The 17528-nt window shown below is 54.9% G+C and overlaps 1 long non-coding RNA gene across 2 annotated transcripts; it reads left to right on the top strand.

The window, feature by feature from the left end:
- The first annotated feature begins 394 nt into the window (after nt 1–394).
- LOC123615594 (uncharacterized) lies at nt 395–10514 on the top strand. 2 transcript variants are annotated; one of them, XR_012499690.1, is made up of 5 exons: nt 395–1378; nt 2839–3091; nt 6682–6992; nt 9923–10024; nt 10378–10514. It is a non-coding gene; the product is annotated as an uncharacterized LOC123615594 (long non-coding RNA). The 2 variants fall into 2 exon arrangements; XR_006723243.2 differs by lacking the exons at nt 395–1378; nt 2839–3091; nt 6682–6992 and adding an exon at nt 7194–7333.
- The last annotated feature ends 7014 nt before the right edge of the window (nt 10515–17528 follow it).

Raw genomic sequence — 17528 nt, forward strand, 5'->3', positions numbered from 1 at the left:
CGGGATCCCTGCGCCCCGCGGCCGCCGCCCTCCAGGGGCGCCCGGCCCCGCCCCCGCGGAAGGGCCCCGCCCCGCCGCCCCGCCTCCGCCGGGCACTGAGTCCTCCCCTTCGAACACCCCCGCTCCCGCTCTCCCTGCCTTAAACCCCTCGCCTCTCCGCCCCCCCCTCCAGCCCCGCTGTTCCTCCCCCGCCCGCGCCCCTCGGCGCCCCCAGCCCCTCCCTTGCCGCTCCCCGCCTCTCCGGTCTCTTCCACCCTTCCTCCACTCGCTCTCCTCCCGCCCCAACTCCGGGCGCCCCCCGCCCCTTCCTGTGCGGGTCTCCCCCACCAGCTCTCTTACTCCCCCCTCCACCCCGCCCCGCCCCACCCCATCCCACCCCACCCCTTCAGCGCCTTCCCACCTCCCCCTGCCAGCCGGCGCCCGGCCCAATAGCCGCCCTCCGCCGCCGCTCCCTTTGTCTAGGCCACGGGCGCGAACCAATGGGATCGCGCGGAGACGCGGGCGGTGCGCGTCTGGGCCAATCGGCGGGCCGGGCGGGCCGGGAGGGGAGGTGCCGCGGCACGGGGATCCTGCGCTGCAGAGCGGCGTCTGGCGGGCCTGCGCCCGTGCCCCAGAAGCGTGTGGCTCCCCGCCCCAGCCGCCTGAGCTCTTCTCCGAATCTGCCCTCCGCTGTCCAGAAAAGCTTCCCGGAGTGGGGAGGGGGTGGGGGTGACACCGCGTGGCGACCTCGGGGGCCCAGGGGATTTGGTTAAGAACCGCCTGTCGCATCTCTCTGGGACTTGCAGAGAAATGCAGCACCGGAAGAGAAAGGAGGGTGCTCTGAGAGCCTCCCGGAGCCCCGGAGGGGGTTGCTTGCTGCTCAGGGGCGCCCCCAGCCCCTAGCTAGTTCCCATGGGATGGCGTTGGGGCCCAGGGGCCAGTCCGGGCGGCAGTGCTTGCCTGGTGGCTACCTCAGGAGCACCTCGAATGAGAAGTGGCCCCTAGACCCCCTGGGCTAGGTCAGACTGAAGAGGAAAAGCCGGCGCCGAGGGACTCAGATCGGGAGCTTCCGCAGCCAGCCAGGGTTGCACCGCCTGCTACTCTTAGAACCCTGCCCAGAGGCAGGGTTCTTCCTAGCTTACCTGCAGGAGGGGATCAAGGCGAGGGGCTCTGCCAGTGCCCTCACTTGAACCCTGTGGGGATGAGAAGGATTCTGACACTTGTATTGCTTCCCTGCTGCCTCTTGGGAGAGGGGGGAGGTGATAAACCGCCTTGGGGACGCCAAATTGCTAGTTCCCATCTTTTCCTTAATGGAAACACAGAAAGCAGGCTGCCTTGCTTCTGGAGGAGAATTTGTGCCGGCTCCAGTCCTGCACCTTCCTTGAAAGCAGCAGACAGGGTCTGTCTTATTCTATGAGAGGGGGAGCCACATGATGTGGTCAGCTGCAGTCCTCAAGGGAGGGTGGCTTCCAAACTTTCCTTGGTTTCTAAACCTCAGCTCAAAATTTAATCACAGGTAGAGTAGAAACCAGAGCGGAACAACCAGCGATGGTTCTTTTTGAAAGCACGGGGCGTAGAGACCTTCCAGGAAGGGGCTTCCCTGCAGGGTCCTGTCCGTCCAGGGGCTCGCTGACCCTACATGAGCCGGGTGCCATGTCACAAACGTCCTGAGACCTTCCGGTTTGGCCCGAGGATTCTCGGTCCCCACATCACGAGAGCTGCTGCTACCAAAGTCACAATCCAATTTCCCATTGCTAAAGCCACTAGACAGTGACCTCCAAGGCTCCACCTTGGAGTTCCCCCCTCCAAGAGTGACAGGGATCCTGAGCCAGGCCCCCGGGGGCCAGTAGGAACCAGGAGGCGGCAGGCAGTCCCCACCGACAGGTCCTAGGAAATTCTGCTCTCGGGGACTAAGCACCTAAGGACTGAGAACTGAAGGGCTTTAGGTGCCTCGAAGAGAATCGAGATGGTGGTCCAGACACTCCTAACAGCATACGTCCCCATCTTCCATGCCTGGAAATGACAGAAAAATTTAAAAATCCACTATAACCAGGAGAACATGAAGGGCACCCTTGTGGGCCAGGAATCCTGGGGGTCGGGGGCTGTTGCTCTGGCTGGAGGGGAGCAACTGCTGGCAGGTGACGGTGGCACAGAGGCAGCAACCGAGGGGTCTAGGGAACCATCGGGGTGACCCACAGGGGTATCTGTGGTAAGCCCCACCCCTGGCTGTGCAAAGCAGCAGGCGGTGGACAGAAAAGGATCCTGTTGGTAACACCTAACAGAACAGGGAGTCTCATGTCCCCAGAGTGGTCACTGAGGCCCCTGGCAGCCAGCTGGACCCTCCACACAGTCTGGAGACCACTGACTACTGACAAACAGGGACCCTTGCATATGAACAGGAAGCAGCACCAGGCACCACACAAGAAGGACTTCACCCGAGGCAGGGCCAAGATTGCACTTCCACCCCCTTCTCCCAAATTCCCTAGCAAGTAGGTGTGGCTGTGTGAGCTGAATGTCAGTGGGTGTGACTGGCACCTCTCCTGTGCCTGGACAAAGCATTTGGGCCTGGACGGTGACAACCCTAGTGACTCAGGAATCTGTGTGTTGAGGATGGCCAGTCACCATCCTGCAGCCAGGACTCTTGAACAGCTACAGGAGTTGAGACCATAGTCAAACTGGAGCCCTTGCCATGTGCTGTACAGAGAGAAGTCCGCTGCCCTGTTGTTGGGGCTGTTCCACCTGAAACAAAGGGTCTGGACGTTGGAGCAATTTAACTGAACTGTGCTTGGTTGAGTCACTGATTCCAGTTCTCTCCCCTGCAGTAGAATTTCACATCTCCCTCCTTGCCATGGCCTCCAGGTGGCACATACTTCTCCACCCTGACTTCGGGCTTGGCAGTGTGACTCCCTTGGGCCAGTGGGTTGTTGGCAGAAGTGAGGTGAGAAGAGGCTCAGCATATGCCCACTTGGTCGGCCTCATCCATGGGAAGACAGTATTCCTGGAGGAGTGGGGAGCAGACCACACGCTCATGGGAAGCCACCCGTCCAAGGAGGGTGAAGGAGCCCCGGAGCAGACCAGAACGTGCCCCACATCCACTCTCAGAGCAGTGATGGTGAGCGTCAGTGATGTTTAAGCCATGGAACCTTGGAGTGGTTTGTTATGCAGCATTGCTGTGGCAACAGCTGACTAATACGCCCAGCCTAACTAAAACAGAAATGGGTGCCCAGGGAGCTGGTGTGACCAAACCCTAAAATATGTGGTGTTAGCTTTAGTGGTTGGCTTGTGGATGGCAGGGAAACGGATATGGCCAGCTGGAAATAACAACACGCTTCCCTTGTTATGCCCCGGCTAAACACTTGGGAAAACTAGGGAGGTGACAGGAAAGAGCCAGAATGTGAGTGAAAAAAAATGAAAGTAAGTTTGAAGAGGTACTTTCCAAAAGTCAACTGAAGAATGCTCCAGAACACAGTCAGAGACCAGAAGTTATAACGTAGGAAGGAAAAATTAAGAAACATGGGACTTGGGGGCGGGGTCTGGCTCAGTGGCAGAGCGCATGGTCCTGGGTTCAATCCCTAGTACCTCTATTAAAAAAAAAGGGAGGGGAGAAGGAACATGCAACATAAGCCCACAGTTTTTTGCATTCAGTTGTGAAAAGGAATTGCAAAGGACAGAGGCAGAGGAAAGGAAGCTTCAGGAGAGAATACAGGGGAACAGCCCTGGGCGGGAGAGGACACTTTAGCACACAGAGTTGAAAGGGATCAAAGAAAAGCTCCCAGTGGGGAAAAAAAGTTACCTCAAAAAAAAAAAAAAAAAAAAAAAGGAAAGAAAGGGCTAAGCCTGCCATCAGACGTCAGCAGCGTTGGGTCCAGACAGCGGAGGGGCACCCTCACAGTTCGCAGGGAACACGACGTGAACCTGTGATTCTCCACCGGGCCGAACAGCCATTCGCCTGGAAGGGAAAACAAACACTTTTGGGGGTCGTGCCAAGTGTGAGGAGAGTTTCTTTCCAACGAATACCATCCAAAATAATTACTAGCTTATATACTGTAGCAAAATGGAAAACGCATCCAAGAGGAAGACATGGGCTACAGGGAGCCAGCGAAACTATTTTTATCAGGGGACACAGGCTGGAAAATACTCTCAGCAGTCTGGGAGGAAAATCCGGGTGATCTCATCCCGGGCCGAGGAGAGGAGAGGAGGGAAGTAAAACTGGAAAGTGGTGTGTCTCGTTCGTAGGGACGACCGAGGTATTTGCTTAACTCTGGATGTGGGTGGGGAAAGCTAGGTTCAGATGCGCATGTTAGAAAAATGTAAGTAACTGCTGGATAAATAGAAATAGGAAGTAAAACTTCCAAACCGCTAGAAGAAAAAATTTGCACAAGGACATCTTGACTTTTCTGACAAAAGCAGGAAGCAGGGGCGGGTGGCGGGTGGGAAGACCAGGAGGAAACAGGTAAAGAGACTCTGCAGTCAGACCCCAGGACTAGGTTTAAGTACGTGGGTCATCGCCGTCAGTGCTGATGAGTTACAGTCTTGCATTAAAAGACAGAGGCACTTGGGATAGGCGAAAATTCAACATCCAGACAGGTGCCGCCAACGAGGCTGAGCCCCAACCGCGGCCGGTTCGGCCAGGGGTCCCTAAGCTGGGCCCGTGGACGGGATCGGGGTCCGGAAGCTGAGATGACACTGTGTCATCACGCCTGTCTTTTCTCCGGTCTCTCACTGCAATTTGGCATTTCCTTCGGTTATGACTTCACTGGTATTTTCCAGTCACTCTGCAGTTATTGTAGGTATCCTGAAATACTGTTTCTGTTCATCAGGACTTCAAAATTTGGGTCCTTATTTAACATGTTAATGAGGAAGCACAAACACCATGATTTTTGTGATGTGGTAATACACATATGCAGAACATACACAGGTCGTATACAGAGTTCGGCTATCGTACTGTCATGTCATTGGTCTCCTTCATAACACTGTGTATCTAAGAAACCTTACGCTAAGAAGGGGTCCGCAATTAACAGACACACACTACTGTATATAAAATAGGTAAACAACAAGGACCTACTGTAGAGCACCGGGGACTATATTCAATGTCTTATAATAACATGTAATGGAAAAGAATCTGAAAAGAAAAAATATCTATCTATCTATCTACTTACCTACCTACCTACTATCTACCTATCTACCTACCTACCTACCTATCTACCTATCTACCTACCTACCTATCTATCTATGTGTATGACTGAATCACTTTGCTGTACACCTGAAACTAACATTGTAAATCAACTACATTTCAATTAAAATTTTTTAAAAAGGGTTCTAGGTGCCAAGAGGTACCCAGGCCCATCATGATGACTCTGCTGCTGAAGCCAGAGCCGAGCTGGGTGGCACGGGGCCAGTTCTGCACGGCACCTGCAGTGGGACGGGTGGGACTCTAGGACAAGATCCTGAATTTTATTCTGGACTTGCCTGAATCCTGTTGGATCCTGTTGGGTCTGGGCAGGAAGCCGGCAACTCCAGGCACCTCGCCCAGCCTGAGGGCAGAACCGCCCCCTCCCCAGCATCCTGAGGCCCTGAGCAGGACCCTGGCTCTGGGAGACACTGCTGGATCTCTGTGTCCGCCAGCGCTGCCCTGCAAAACGTTCGACTTCATTAGCGTTGATGCCAGTTTGAGGCAGAGTTTCTGCTACCTGCACGCCCCCCCAGCAGTAAACCCTGCAGAAACACAGAAAAGGGGTGGGGAGGGGACACCAGGTGAACCTTCTGTTTCTTGATCTGGGTGCTGGTTGCACAAGTGTGTTCGTTATTTGAGAATCTGTTGGGCTGCTCATTGAACGTAGCTGCATTTTTCTGTGTGTGTGTTGCGCTTCAGTACAGAGGTTGCTTTATTTATTTATCTAGTCGGGGGAGATAATTAGCTTTACTTGTTTATTTATTCTTGGAGGAGGTGCTGGGGATTGAACCCAGGACCTCATGTGTACTAAGCATGAGCTCTACCACTGAGCTATGCCCTCCCCCACTAGAGTTTTTAAATGTTGTATCAGTGGTGATGGTTGCACAACACTGTGAACGTTCCGAATGTCACTGCATCCTATACTTAAAAATGGCTACAACACAAATTTCCTATGTATATTTTACCACAACAAAAAGCAAGCAAAATTTGTAGGATGACAAAAAACATACTATATCAGACAAATGCTAACAAAAAAAGAGCAGATGTAGTAGTATTAATAAAAGACAAAAAGAATTCAAGGCAGAAAGCATTGAAAGAGACCCCCCCCCAAAAAAAAACACCCCACTCTTTCATTTGCAGCCATCACAGAGATACGCTGGGTGTAGGAGCTGTTCTGTAACTTCGGTTGCAAAGACTAGACAACACATTGTGGGCAGCCCAGGCAGAGTTTGTGTGTCTCAAGCAGGAAGATCGGAGTCCAGGATAGATCCAGCTGTCGGAGGAGCTCATCAGAGATACAGAATCTGGCGTCGGGTGGCATCTGGCTTTTGTCCTCATGGTTGCAAGATGGCTGCTGTGCCTCCAGATATGTCCTGCTTCAAGAAATGAAGGGGGAAGGGCCAAGGGGTAAAGCCTAAGCCTTATCTGCACACAGCTGCTCCTTCGTTTTTAGGAAGAGAATTCCTCAGAGGTTTCTGTCTGCGTCTCCTTGGCCAGGACTAGGTCACATCACACCCTTTGTCTTCCAGGGAGACCAGGAATCTGGGGGTGACTTGAAGAGCCTGGGGGCTGCAATCATCTGGAAACACTTTAGCTCCCACGCCTGGTGGTTGATGCCTGTGGACCTCAACTGGGCTCGTGGTAACTACCTGTGGTCTCTCCGCGTGGCCTGGGCTTGCTCACAGTGTGGCGGCCTCAGGCCGTCGGACTCCCTGCATCACAGCTGGGGGCTCCAGAGGCTGCCATCCCGAGAGACGCGGAGAGAAGCATTGAGGCTCTGCTGGATGAGCCGAGGCTGTGGCCAGAGGCAGCCCTGACTCGAGGGGGCATCAGAGAACTGGTAAGCGTGTTTGTTGTTTTTTTTCACACCACCACATGCCCAACTGTCAGTCACTGCACAAGAGTCGAAATTCCAGGAAGTGAGAGTCTGACTGCTGGGCTGGTGTCCACGTGCAGGAGGATCCTCAGGAGAGTTCATTTAAAATACGTTTAAAATTTGGTCTGTGAATTTGGGGTGGGATCCGGAAAGCTCACACAATACGCTCCCTCTGTGCTTCTGATGTGGGTTCCCAGAGGAATGACGCTTTCCAGTGCGGGCGGGCATGGTCGGCATGGCCGCGTCAGCCCTCAGGCGGTGCTGGGAGACGAGTGCCCGAGGGGAGGACCCCCGAGCCTGGCGAGGTAGGGCGGGTTGCTGAGCGGTTGTGAAGAGCACAGAGCAGCCCTGGGGGGTCCGTGAGAGGTGGGGGGCACACGGAGGCGGGGACAGAGGGGCGTTGGTCCCTGGCTGCGGGCCTTGCCTGTGAGCTGCGGGCTGGCTTTCTGTACCCAGCTTTAGCCCAGTGCCTGCTCACAGCACTTTCTCGAATAGCATGAGTGGACTGGAATGGTGGCCTGTGGCCTGGGGGAGGCTGAGGACTTCAGAAGACACTTCTCTGCTGACCCTGGAGATCTTGCGGGTCTCAGTCTGAACGAGAATCAGAATCAACTTGGGAACTTGCTGATATACAGAGTCCAGACCATTGAAGACTCCAGTTTAGAGGCTCTGGAGGACAGGGGATCTGGCCTTTTTTCCTAAATATTTTAAATTTTGTTTAAGAGTATGCAAATGTATGGAATAAATACAGCAACATACATTTAGCAATTATACAAAATCACATTATATATCATATTATATTATATAGAAACGTTTTATATACAAACCAAAAAAATCAGAATGTTTTTGTTAAGCTTTTTATTTCAAAATAATTCTAGACTCATACGTAGTTGTCAGAAATAACAGAGAGGGCTAACGCACCCTTCACCCAGTTTCCTCCCATGGTTAACGTCTTGCAAAATCACACTACAATATCACAACCAGGATTTTGGCATCGATACAGTCAAGATCCAGAACATTCCATCACCACAAGGATGCCTGCAGTTGCCTTTTTATGGCAACTCCCCCTGCCCGCTCCCCCCGCCTTAGCCCCCTGCCCCCACCGTCCTCTCCTCTGTTTCTACAGTTTTGTCCTTTTCACGGATCCTGTATAAATGGGCCCTACAGCATGTGACCTTTGGGACCGGCTTCTTTCACTGAGCACAACTTCCTGGAGGTTCATCCGGGCTGCCGTGAGCAGCTCTTCCTCTTCCTCTTTGGTGTGGACGGATTCGTTTGTTCAGCCATCGGCCCTGGAAGGTCATTTGGGTTGTTCCCCATCTTTGGCCTTACAAATAAAGCTGCTCAGCTTCAGGATTCTGTATGTGAACCTGTCTTTATACATATTTTGTTTTTAAATTGAAGCACAGTCAGTTTACAGTGTTGTGCCAATTTCTGGTGCACAGCACCGTGCTTCAGTCATGCAGGAACACACATACATTCGTTTGCATATTCTTTTTCACAGTAAGTTACTACAAGATGAACCGAAGTCTTTATTTCTCTGGGATAAAGGCTGAGGAAGTACAACTGCAGGGCTTGAGGTAGTTGCATGTTTAGTTTTTAAAGAAGCAGCCAGACTGTTTTCCAGGAGGGCTGAACGCATCACGTTCCTACCAGTAACGCATGTGTGACACGGTTTCCCCACATCCTCACCAGCATTTACTTTTGTGGCTGTTTTTCATTTTAGCCGTTCTGATAGGTGGGCTCCCATGTCACCCCGGGGTTTTAATTTGCATCCCTGACGGGCCCAACATGGATCTCCTCCTCCTGTGCGCAGCGGCCGTCTGTCTGTGTGGCCTCTTCAGGGAACGCCTCCTCATGTCTTTTACTCATTTTCTAATTTAATTGTTTGCTTTTTTTTTTTTTTTAACTGCTGAGCTCTAAGAATTCTTTGCATAGTTTAGATCCTAGTCCTTGGTTGGATCTGCGGCTGACAGACCTCTCCCCCCCTTACCCTGTCTGCTGCTTATCTTTTCATCCTGTGAGCGGGGTGGGTTTGCGGTTTGTTTTCTTTAACTTTTTGCTTCTGAATAATTTCCAGTGTACAGACGTTGAAAAAGAGCTCCTGGGTTCTGCTCGCCCAGATTCCCTAAGTATTAACATTTTACTATGTTTTCTGATCCTACTTTTTGTTTTTAATTTTTGGAGCCATTTGAGAGCAAGTTACAGACAGGGTGCCCGTTATCCGTAAACCCTGGCCTGTGTAGTTCCCGAAAGAAGCACCCATGTAACGATCAAAATCAGGACGTTGGTGGAGGAAGGCGATACCCTTCACTCACAGACCCAGCAGAGGTTCTCCCAGATCGCCCCAACAGTGCCTTGTCCAGGTCCAGAAGCCAATCCGGGATCACACGGTGGACTGTTGTCATGTTTCCTTAGTCTACTTAATTTTGGAATCCAAGTCTTTCTTTGTGGCTTTCTTGCTTAGGCTCAAGAAAGCTTTCGTTCCACGCTTTGGTCTGATGGTCGCAGTCAGCACCTCAGAATTCAGGGAGGAAGGCAGAGCCAGCAAAACCTGTGTGGCAGGTGGGGAAACTGAGGCTGGAAAGTGGAGGGCTCCCTCAAGATGGTAAAGCTAGCCGACAGTGGGGTTTCCAGGCTCACCGGCCCGGTCCCAAGACCACGTAAACCCTGAGTTGGGACCCTGAATGTCACTGTCCACTGAGAAGGCAGTCCAGGTGGTAGGAAGACAAGATCACTTTTGAAAAATCTAGTTTCAAGTGTGATCCAAAAAAAAAAAAATTTTAAGACTGGTCTTTCTTTGTATTTCATGACCGTGATGTTTTGGAAGTGAGTTTGAACGACATCCCTGGGGTTGGGCTGGTTTCTAGATCCCGCGTCTGCACTTTTGGCAGGACCGTTTCAGAAGTGATGCTGTGCGCTTCTCCATGCGAGCTGCCTGGAGGTGCACGGCGTCTGCTGTCCCCGTGCTGGTGGTAGCGACGTTCACCCCGCAGGTAAGGTCACTTCTGCCAGGTGTCTCCACTGTAAAGCTGATTAACGAGCGCCTGGACCCACTGGTAAGTAAGGGATAATAGTGAGCGCTCGGCGCGGAGGCATGTGGAGTCTGAGGAAATCTCCTGTTTCCCATCAGCCTTTCACCGGCAGTTTGAGCCTCTGTCGTTGATTCTCCCTAAATCAATTATTAACGTGCTGATTGGCAAATGGAAGTTTGCTAATTCCATTATTCCTTCCGCGTTTAAGAGCCAGCTTTCTCTCCCATTTATGGATTCATCCATTTATTTATATCATGACTTATTTATATCATAAAGAAAGATAACAGTCCATTACCATCTTTATTCTGTTGCAGAAGTTGCTCTGGATTTGGGCGGCGGGAGCCCCTTCACGCTGCTTCCTACCATTTGACACCCCGGTCAGTCTCTGCGTGCTTCCTCACCTCCCGCCGACACGAGGCATTCCATTTGGAGCATTCCTGCTCCAGCCCTGGAATCAGCCATTTCTCCAAAAGCTCTCTTCCTCCTAGTGGAGAATGGAATTTAGATACCAAGGTCTGGGCACTAGGTGCGCTCATTGCTGCAGTCACCTTGTTGTCTCTGGGCCCTTTCGGCAGACAGAGCAAAGAAACACACACACACACACACCCCGACATCTATTTCTAGATTAAAAGGCACGAGTTCACAGGGGTGGGTGTAGCTCAAGTGGTAGAGCACATGCTTAGCATGCACACGGCCCTGGGTTCGAGCCCCAGTACCTCGTCTATAAATGAATAAATAAACTTAATAAAATATCAAAAAAAAAAAATTAAAAAAAAAATGAGTTCACTCCAATACCGCAATTGCAGCTCAGCTCCACAGAACTGATTCGAGGCTTCGTCCTTTCCATATTGGACACTCTCTTCCTCAAAGGTGAGAAGCCTGACCTCTGATCTTCAAGACACCAGCTGCTTGACTGCCCTGCCCAACCACATGCCTGACTAGCCTGGTTCCTTGGCCCCAAATAAAAGGAGTGGAGAAGAAAAAAGAAGACAAGAGCAAAGCAGAGGGGAGTGCATTGCTTTTCAACACCTGCTGAAACAAATTACTGCACACTGGGTGGTTTAGGACCACAGGAATCTAGTCTCTCCCAGTCTGGAGGCCAGAAGTCCAGAATCGAGACGTCAGCAGGGACGGTCCCTTCTGGAGGCTGCGAAGGAGAAGCTGTTCCATGCCTTTTCCGGCCCTGGTGGCTGCTGACGCCCTTGGCCCCTCGGCTTGTGGCCGCCTCACTCCAGTCTCTGCTCCATCACCACGGGACTTCTGCCCTCTGTGTGTCTGTCTGCAAAATTTCCTCTTCCCGTAAGGACACCAGTCATTGGATTAGGGCCCTGGTTTATAACGCTAACTTCCTGCTCTGGTTCAGTTGCCAGCGTAACCACAGGCGGGTTAATTAATCTTAACTCGATCACATCTGCAAAGGCTCTATTTCCAAACAAGTTCCCGTTCACAGGTGTGGGGCGTTAGGACCCCAACAAGGCAGCCCACAGCAGGGTGGAAGCTGCGTTTGTGGCAAGCCCAGGGGTTCACTGCTGCACAGTCTCCCAGGACCCCTGGGCTTGGTGTCCCAAGTCAGTGGGAGGAGGGCCTGGAACCAGGGGACAGAGGGGGTGGCCTCGGGGCAGGGCTGTGTGAGGAGCAGGGGGGGACCACGGGCAGCGGCCACCCCGAGCGCTGGAGACAAGTGGGGTGGGCTGTGGGCACGGCGGGCAGGGTGTGGAGCCCCGTCCAGGACAACGTCCATCACTCTACCTACAGCTGGGGGTCAGTGCTGACTTGGGGACCCTCCACACCACAGCAGCCTTGAGCCCCAAACCCCAGGCGGGAAGCTCTGTCTTGGTTCTTCCAGCCTCAGCTTGCAGAGGCCTGAGGTCCGGGGTCTGGACAGGCTGGCACAGGCCAGAGAGGTTCTTCCTGGACTAGGGGAATGGTGGGCACCGTGCTGGCCCAGGGGACTGGCCGGTTCCCTCACACCTGGCTCTGCCCCCAGATGTGACAGCTGAGCATCGTGGGCCAAGAGCCAGACCCTCCCCAGCTCAGATCCCCACCTATGACATGAGGGCTGGACCTCAGGTCCCCCACTTGGATGGCTGACGTGTCCCCCTCCCTTTGCCATTCAGGCTCTGTCGTGCCATCAGGGCTATGCTGAAGCCCATCCCGAGGTTTCCCTAAAACCCTAGAACTTACAAGACAGCCCAGCCTGATGAGCGCATTCTCCGAGAGGAAAGATGGCAGTTGCTCAGGCCTGTTAGGGGCCGCGTATCCGGAGGTCAGGCAGGGGTGTTCTCCAAAGGGCCAGCCCCTGGCGAGAGTGGGGCTTCCGGAACTTGCTCTCATGTGCGGGCTGGGCAGTGAATATGTTCAGGTGTTAGCAGCCTCTGGAGTTCAGGAAGGAGGGCAGATGACACTGAGGCACTGGGCGGGGCTTGGGGGCTCTACCCGGAGAGATGGGGAAACGGAGGCCCGGAGAGCGAGAGCGACCACTGCCAGTAGGGGCACTGGGACCAGCCCCAGGCCCCGCACCCTGCACGGTTGTCCGGGCCAGACTGGGAAGGGCTGGGGCTCTCCTCTCCTCACCCCCGGTGCTTCGAGACGCCTGCCCTCTGTGCTCACGGGTTCATTTGTTTGATGACTTCATCATAACTTGAAAGGCCCTGGTTTATAACACTAACTTCCTGTTCCAGTTCTGTTGCCAACATAACCACAGGCAGGTTAATTGCACGTCCGTCCATCATCCTGCCTGGGGAGGTGGCAAGCGGGAGCGCCCATCCCCACCACATGGCCCTGAGCTCTCGTGTGGGCCCCAGGCTTGGCGGTTCAGCTGGGTCCGATCCCTGGCCACGTCCACACACCAGGGACCCACAGCTCATACCCCCACCCCCACCCCCATGCTCAGAGACCCCCAGGCTCCAAACCTTCCTAGGAAGTGGCCAGGTACCCTCCATGCTTGCTGGAGAGACTGAGAATTGGGGCCACCTTCTGAGAGTCATTTAGCGATATTTGTCCCCAAAACCTGAGTGCTCTTAACCAGCGAACCTGCTTCCAGGGATTTTCCCACCGGGAGCCCCGAAGAGGACAGGACATTCACGGCCCCTAAGGCTGGACTGGGGCTGAGTGCCCGGCGGGGAGGGCAGGTTAACAGTGCGTGGGTGACGGCCCACGGGGTGCTCCGATTTGTGAGCACAGGCCACTCTCCCTGCACACGCGCCGACGCCATCACAGGGGGACGGCTGAGTGCCGGGAGTATCCATTCACTTTATCATCTCTTCTGCCTTTTGAATTTTTTCTTAAAGTATCATATTATTTTCCCAGGACTTCCACTACAAACTTCCACAAACTTGGTGACTTTAAGCAACAGGAATTCATCTCCCAGCGCTGGAGGCCGGAAGGCTGAGATCAAGGTGTCGGCCAGAAAATGCTCCCCCCGAAGTCCTCAGGGGAAGAATCTTTCCTGCCTCTTCCAGCTCCTGGTGGCCCAGGCACCCCTTGGCTTGTGGTCACATCACCCCAAGTCTGCCTTCTCCTCACGTGGCCTCCCTGCGTGTCTGGGTCTCAAATCTCCTTCTGCCTTTCTCTCATTATAAGGATAACTGTCATGGGATTTGGAACCTAACCTAAGCCCAGGATGACCTCATGTGGTAATAGGATGCAAATGAGAACCAGAAGGGACCGACCAGGGGACTGGAGAATGTGGGTGCATAGCCACGGGAGGGGGACTGGCCCTTGGCACCCGGGCACCTGAACACCAGATACGTGGGCACCTGGGTGCCCTGGTTGCCCTCCCAGTGCCCCTTTCCTCTGGCCCAGGCCACCCTGGCTGGCCCGCAGGTCACATGAGGAGGTCACACAGCCTCGGGGCCAGAGGGTGCCTCGTTTGGGATCAGGCAGCCCCCGGGTCTGTCTGCCACACGGAGTGGGGGCCGGGTAACCTCTGCTCCTCGCCTGCAGGTGGGCAGAGGCCCTTGTCCACGAGGGCCCTGGTGGCTGCCCGCGAGGTGGAGTCAGTCCTGTGTCAGACTTTGCCCAAGACAGCCTGGGGAGGAACGAGCAGACAGCCTGTCCAGCCCTATGGGACCCCCAGCTCTGCCGGTGGCTGGCCCGTGGACCTGCCGCCTGACCTGCAAAGGTGTGGAGCCTGAGGGGGCTGGGAGAGAGGGGCAACCCAGGGTCTCAGCCCTGACCCAGCTTCAGGCACAAAGCTCTGTCAGTGGGCTGGGGGCGATGGATCAAAGTGTGCTGGGGTGGGTGGAGAGGCCAGGGCCGTAGGCCCAGGGACAGCTCTCCACCCCCAGGCTGAGCAGGCAGCCTCAGGTGGGGTAAGGAGGGTATCTAGGGGAGGGGGAGGTCTGGACAGAGAGGCCGAAGGCTCTCAGGTGGCCCCGAGCCCCACCCCCTGCTCTCCCGCAGCTGGGACCGGAGTGTCTGACCCGTGACATCACCCATCAGGACCCAGGGTCATAATCCCTTGGCGGAAGCAGCCTGCTCGCTCCCCCCACTCCATGTCCTGCCCTCTCGGGCCCCTGACTGCCCAGCCCCTTCAATCATCCCAGTCCCGTCCTTCAGGGTGGAGTGAAGGCCTCTCTGGGCTGTTTCCACATCCCCAGAATGGGCACTGGGCTCTTGGGGTTAGGACCAGCCTTAAGTGGGGGAACTGAACAAGATGGTTCTAGTAAAAGGGACTTGTAGGGAGCTCAAGTCTTCCCAAGGGGTCACCAGGCCAGGGAGGGGGCCCCGGGGCGCACGCTGTGGTGGGGAGGAGTCAGTCCTGTGCGCTGGTACTTAGCCTGGGAGGGGAACGGGAGTGAAACAGGGACCTGTCCGGGAGGCCAGTCGCCTCCACTGCACCAGATCCAAGGGTCTGAGCTCAGCCCTCCTCTTGGTTGACTCAGGAGATGATGCTGGCCTGGCGGGACCTTCCTTCTCCAGGCTTCCAGGACCCACTCTGCCTGGCAGCTCTCCTGCCTCTCCGGTCCCCCCGCACCCTCGCACTGACCTCATCCATGCCTCTGCTTTCTGTTCCAGTGACGCCTGGACTCTGGGGTCCAGGTCTGCAAGCCGGCAGGTGGCTCTTACGTGCCCCAGACTGACCCAGCTGCCTGACAAGCCCCACTATGCTGAGCAGACAGATACCCCAGCCCCTGAGCCTCCCTGAAGCCTGCTGGTACTTGGCACCTCATCTCAGTAAAGGGCTCCCCCATCGCCGCAGGCTGAGCCCCAAGACTGCCGTCATCCTTGACTCTGCTCCTCCCACCCACAGCAAATCCCCGCGGCTCTGAGCTTCAAAATTCATCCAAAGTCCAGCTCTGGCCCTCCCCCTGCTCTGTGCCTTCCCTGGGCCGAGCACCACATCTCTTCCCTCCTGCCCCCAGCTGCAGGCCCACTGGCCTCCTTTCCTTTCCAGAAGCTCCGGGGCCTTTGCACCGGTCAGCCCCTCAGCCTGAAATGCTCCTGTGCCCCCAGCCCAAACCTGCACGACCTACTCCCTCATCTCCTCCTTCGCTTTGCTCAGATGTCATCTTGGCCGCCCCGTCTACAATTGCAACATCCCTCCAGCCGCCCTTCGAGCATGCTCTATAATTGACCTATTTGTGTCATCTCTGCTCTGTCTGCCCATCCTGTCCCCCCGCCGTGTAAGCTCCAGTGTCCAGTTCCCTGTGCACACATGCGAGGCCCTCGCGGGGTCCTGGATGACTGCGTGGTGTCTGAACAAGAGTGTGGGCCGTGAGGACTCTAGAGGGGCGGGTGGGACTGACCTTGACAACTGCCCCAACTCTCAGAGCTTCCCCCCTGTCCTGGGGGAGGCAGCCACTGGCCTGAGGTTGGGCCCCTGCCTGGGAGCTGCAGCTGGGTCTCAGGCCCGGGGCCCACCTGCTGGCCTGGGAACTCTGTCCTGCTGAGACTGCTGGCTGGGTGGCTCTGTTCAGGGCAGGAGAGGGGGAAAGCCAGCTGAGTGGACACTCTCGGGCCTGGGAGTCCACAAGAAACCCTCCAGCCAGCCCTGCAGCCTCATCCCGGGGGCCTCTCTGCCCCAGCCAGTGGGTGGGCTCACCGAGGATAGAGCAAAAGATTCCGGCTGAGTGGCACAAAAATAAGCAAACAGCCCAACGGAACAGGAGAGAGGGTCCGGAACGAGACCCCTCCCTCGAACCAACTGGTTTACAACAGAAGCCACCACAGTGCAGGGGAAGTTGTGGGCCCGGCATCCACGGTGCCGCTTCGGTTGCATGTTGATGGGGGAAAATGACCCTCAGTTCCTATACCACACCACGGACAAAAACTCATTAAAAATGGGTCAGAGCCCACAATGGGAAAAGTAAAACCAAAAAAAGCTTCTAGAGTTAAACAGAAGAGAATCTCAAGATATTGTCAAGATGCCATTTGGAGAGTAAGACGGGAAGCCACGCTCACTCCCTACACCAGCGCGTCCTGATGGAGAGGGACTTAGCCAACCAAAGCCTTGTGTCCAGAAGAGATAAAGAACTCTACACATCTATCCAAAAAGAGACAAACCAATGTTTTTAATGGGCATGTATGTAGGTGAAAAATTGGTCAGCCTCATTAGTCATCAGGGAAATAAACACTTAAACCTCAACGAGATACCACTTCACTGCCACCGGAAAGGCTCACGGTAAAAAGTCTGACAGTGTTCAAGCGCTGGGGAGTTTGTGGAAGCAATGGGCTCTCACACGCTACGTTCCTGACCAACACAGGGAGTAATGAGAATGGGCACGTGGGCAGCCCTCGTCCACAGACTCTTGCCCCCAGGCTTCTCCCAGTCATCGGGGGCCACCCGGACATCCACCTTGCTCCTCTAATCCCCACCTGGAGAGAGTCTTCCCTGTGATCGTGGGGGGACGCATGGCCTCAGACAGGTTTGGGGTTGGGTCTCTCTGAGCCTGGGGCCCTGCTGTCTCCTGACACCAAAGAGACATTTGCCTGTCTAGGGGTGGGTGGCCCTGCAGGGCCTGCTGAGCACGCGCAGGTGCAGGTACCCAAGAGCAGTTTGCAGGAAGTGAAGGGTCTCCTCCCAAATCATCGGAGGGCTTGGGGCCTGTGGATGCTGCGTGGCCCCTTAGAAACTGGAATAGGAGGGGCTTTGGGAGCATCCCAGCAGGAACGGGGTCCACTCCACATCAGGCCTGTGGGGCCAACCTCCTCTCTACACAGTGGAGGGCAGGATTGGCTGGGGCCTGATGCAGCCTCCTTCCTTGAGCCATGAAGGATGGATGGAGCAGACAAGGCCTTTCTCAGCCTTACCCTCATCTGGGTCCTCTCAGCTGGGGCCACTTCCTCATCTTCTCCAAAGGCTGCAGCCATTTAAATTGGAAACAAATTGGGTTTCACAACACTGTCTTGAACCCTGGGATTTGACACCTATTTTCAACCCTTGTCTGCATGCCCCCTGGACCCCAGGCACAGAGCTGAGGAAAGACTGTGCATCCAACACCCACTCAAGGGTTAACAGAAG

This window comes from Camelus bactrianus, chromosome 16, assembly GCF_048773025.1.
Source record: "Camelus bactrianus isolate YW-2024 breed Bactrian camel chromosome 16, ASM4877302v1, whole genome shotgun sequence".
In the NCBI taxonomy this organism is placed as follows: domain Eukaryota; kingdom Metazoa; phylum Chordata; class Mammalia; order Artiodactyla; family Camelidae; genus Camelus; species Camelus bactrianus.